A 4,675-nucleotide genomic window follows, 5' to 3' on the forward strand; every position below is an offset into this window, starting at 1 on the left:
GGTAAGGTGGTCTGGTATTCCAATTTCTTGAAGAATTTTACATAGTTTGTTGTGATCCACACAGTTAAAGGCTTTGGCATAGTCAATAAAGCAAAAGTAGATGGTTTTCTGTAACTCTCTTGCTTTTTCTATTGTCCAACGGATGTTGGCAAGTTGATCTCTGGTTCCTCTGTGTTTTCTAAATCCAGGTTGAACATCTGGAACTTCACAGTTCATGTACTGTTGAAGCCTCACTTGGAGAATTTTGAGGTGCATATGAAAGGAATGAATTCAATGAGTCCAAAAACTTGTATCTTCCCATACATAGAGTGCTAAATTTTTTTTAACTTGATACCTGATCTTTGATTTTCAGACTGCCTGCTCCCTTTGTTGCAAAATTCTATATAGCCTGACTTCTCCTCCTGCCTCCTTGGAGCAGTTTTCTCAGAGTTGCTGAGGTGTTGTCTCCTGGGCTCAGAGACCTAAACATTCCCACCAAATAAAATAACTCTACTTTCAGGTTGTGACCATATTTGTTAGATAACAGAATTTTTCAGGCAAGAATCCTGAATGGATTGCCATTTCCTACTCCAGGGTACTTCCCTACGCACGGATAGAACTCCCATCTCTTGTATCTCTTGCAATGGCAGATGGATTTTTTTTTAACACTTCAGCACCTGGAAAGCCAGAATGGAAAGATCATGATGCCATGATCTTAGTTTTCTGAATGTTGAGCTTTAAGCCAACTTTTTCACTCTCCTCTTTCACTTTCATCAAGAGGCTTTTTAGTTCTTTGGTAAGGGTTTTTCCCATCTGTAAAACAAGTCAGGAAAAGCCCATCTGATACTGTTATCTATACAATAGACACTTCTGGAGAGATGCTAAAGCACATAATATAGGGGAAGGCTGGTCCCTGGAAGGGCACATAGGTCCTGTCTGAGTACAATTACAGAAACTGGGTGCAAATCACCTATCAGTATCATAGTTTTTTTTTTTTTTAATAATTTCATTTATTTTTGGCTGTGAGTCTTCATTGCTATGTGGGCTTTTCTCTAGTTGCAGCAAGTGGGAGCTATTCTCTAGTTGTGGAAAGTGGGTTTCTCATTGTGTTGGCTTCTCTTTTTGTGACTCCCAGGCTCTAAAGGAGAGGCTCAAATGTTGAGGTTCATGGGCTTAGTTGCCCCATGGGATGTGGTATTTTCCGGAATCAGGGATTGAACCCACGTGTCCTGCACTGGCAGGTGGATTCTTAACCTCTGAGCCACTAGGGAAGCCAGTGCTTTTTTTTCTTGTTTGTTCTTATGACCAACATTAATAAACTAGTGAAGACTGCCCACCATGTCTCTCTCAGACCCTGGCACAGGAATATCTATCACTGGCTGGTTGACTTTATCCTGGGTTAACCAGGAGCAGCACCTTGGCTCCAGCTGTCCCTGAAACAAGGACAGAATTCTAACAGGTCAGCTGAGATTAATTCTGTACTCACATATGTAACCTGCACTTTCTCAAGCTATGGGGTGCTGGGGTCCAGCCCCAGTGGATCCAGGGTAATTCGAAGGGGAGATGGAGTAGGCATCCTAGGAAAAAACTTATTTAATTACAGATATAGAGAGAGATTAGAAACGGATAGTGTAGTAGGAAAATTAGTGGAGAAAAAGAGGCTGAATAACTTGGTTTAGGTGGAATACCAATCACCACCTACATAGGCCACAGGCGTCTTTCCATTCTCCCGAAGGAGAGGAGGCACTGAGGCCTCCCTGGTCCGATCTTAGAAGCCCAGGCAAAATTAGCAGGCTTGGTGAGTACCCACATTCTAGATGGGAATTCAGCCAGAAAAACGGGGAGCAAGAAAGAAACGACATGGGGGAATCAGTCTTTCCAGAAACTGATCAATTTCTTTATTTTTCAGGTTTGCTTATATACTTTTTGTTATACATAGGGATGAATACAGAGTCACTCAGGGGTCAGCAGACCTGACCCTTGACAAAAGCAGGTGCTTCATATAAAATTATACAAAGGTCTTATGGGTTTTACATCACCCTCTGGCCATGAGGCCTGCTGACATTTTATGGCCCTTTCTGATAACGGTCAGTCAACAAGAAAACTTATTTTTTCCAGGGGTGAATTTTCTTAAACCAAGCGCAACCCTCCAAATAAAGTTGCATTCCTATAGGGTGAGGGTGTAGTGGGTTACAATCAAGGAAGGAATTTACTTAGCCTAAGGTTTAACATGATTAATCTTAAAGGTTAATACTTATTTTTCCTGTATGCTGGTTATATTCATTATGAGGGCAGGGAATATGGAGATTTAGCAGCAAATACTGGCTCAACAAATGAAAACCCCTTCACCAATATAATTTCTAATCAACCCACTATACTATACTAATAATTTTGTAACTTCTCCAAAGAATCTGTATATAGAAAGTTTAAAGCATCTCGTGCCTCTCACATTTGGGAGGCTGTAAACAATCACATGTGGCCGGACGAACCTGATCAGGCAGGCTAGAGAAACTTCCGAGGAGTTTGTAAATTGAAACACTCTTGTCACACCCAGGAATTTTTATTAACTGGAGCTGCAAGTTAACTCCTTCTCCGAGAGAAATGGTGATGGGGGAACAGCCCCCCGTAAAGTCAGAGGTATAGGTGAGAGCATAAAACAAACTTTGGTTTTGGGGGTAGATGCTCGGAAACAGGGGGTTTCCTGAGGCTCGATCCTGCCTTTGCGTATGCCGAAGCCTCCTTCCTCATGACCTTTACCATGGGCAGAGTTCCTCACCCTGGCTCCCAGCAATGGGGGGACAATTAAAAACGAAGTGCTAAAACAATGATGGGAAATGTCTTTTGGCTCCATCTCTGTAACTCATCCCTACCTATCCCTATTCAAATATTTCCCTTTCAGCTCTGGCTACCATTCTGAAGATCCCTGAAATCTTCTTGGCCACTGACTGCAACTGAGCCTATGACCTGCTTTTCTTCCTGGGGCCAGACTTGGTTGTCACTAAGTACATCCAAACAGTAGTAATACATCCAACTGATGGTTGACTACTCTTGTCTCTGTTGCTGGAGATAGAAGATTCTCTTTCCAGTCTCAATGATGATGTTCTCATACACAAAAGGGAGAGTTACTGTTTTATTCCTGCCAGTTAAGAATGGATACTCTGGACCTTGGCTGCTAATGTGGGACTGGCCACATATAAGCTCAGCACCACTGTTGTAAGTGGTTCTCTACTCAGATTAAAGGACTTCACTTGGTGAACTTGCCAACAGCTGAAATGAAAAGGATTTTGAGTCAAGTTAGAACATAAAGAAAGCAGTGCCTATAATGTCTCTGTGAAGGCTTGCTTGCAAGGTCTTCTCCTATGTTGCTGCTGATGAACTCAAATCCACTAAAACTGCTGCTTCTCTGAAAGATTGACTTCTTTCTTTGAGACAGTGTTTATCAGTGTGGATAGTAACTAGGATTCAAAGGACAAGTTATCAATTCAGGTCCTGACTTGAAAAGCCACTGTAATAAGCCCTTCTCCAACCACAATAGAATAATACTTAGAAGCTCATAAGCAAGCAACCTGGCTTTTTGATTGAGCAATATATTGTCAGGATTAACTAAGCAATGTTGAGAATTATTCTTATACCAAGAACAAATTGTTTTTTCCAGGTAAATTGAGAAACAATTGGCATTGTATAAGTTCAAGATGTACAACTTGATGATTCGATTTCCACATATTGTGAAATAAAGATCGCAGTTGTTTCAACTAATAGCCGTCATCTCATATGGATACAAGAGAATTAAAAGAAAGAAGACAGGGAAAAAGAAAAAATTTCTTCCTATGATGAGAACTTTTAGGATGTACTCTCTTAACATTTTTCCTATGTATCATAGAGCAGTGTGAACTATAGCCATCGTATTGTCAAGAGCCAACTAGTAATTGGATCAGGATGTGGGAACACAGGAGAGCAAATCTCATGCACAATAGGACAGAGAACAGAGGGATGAAATTTAAGGAGGGCCCAGGTGAGTGAGATGAGCAAACACCATCCCCACCCCACAACCAGCCTAGGTGAAGGCTGGAGTCTGCATGTCACTGGCTCCCTGCCTGTGGAACACAAGAGGTCGTAAGGGGAACAGTCAGAATCGCACTGATTGAGACTCAGCCTCTGATTAATTGGGGACCCAGAGGATGTGGACTCGATCTCAATACATTAGAGATGGAGATGGCTGTCTAGTGTCTGCTTTCCTCCTAGACCCCTTCCCTACTCACAGCAGAAAGCCTGGTCTTGAAAAAGGAGACTGAATTCTAATTCCAATGAATTTGCTCCTGGACAAAATTATTCCCAGTCTCAAGGCTTTTCCAGGGGGGACTGTCTTCAGCCAAGCTCCCCTGAGCAGCAATTTCAGATCATCGGAGATGAATTGATACTTTTTGATAAAAGGCTAGAGAAGCGAGCTAGTTATTAGACATTGCTCCACAGGAATATACAAAGATGGATCAGGGTGAGAGTTGGACAGATAAAAACAGTCATATAGAAAAAACAGAGCCATAGAGACAAAAACCTCGTTGTATGTAGGTTTGCAACCTTCTCTCCTCAGCTCCCCAGCCCAAATGGAGCATTTAGTCATAGCCTATTTGCAAATATAAAAGAAAGATCAGTAGTGGTGTAAGTAGATCCTGGGGGGAGGGGGTGGTTTTGGGGAGGA

This window comes from Oryx dammah, unplaced genomic scaffold, assembly GCF_014754425.2.
Source record: "Oryx dammah isolate SB20612 unplaced genomic scaffold, SCBI_Odam_1.1 HiC_scaffold_17, whole genome shotgun sequence".
Classification (NCBI taxonomy): domain Eukaryota; kingdom Metazoa; phylum Chordata; class Mammalia; order Artiodactyla; family Bovidae; genus Oryx; species Oryx dammah.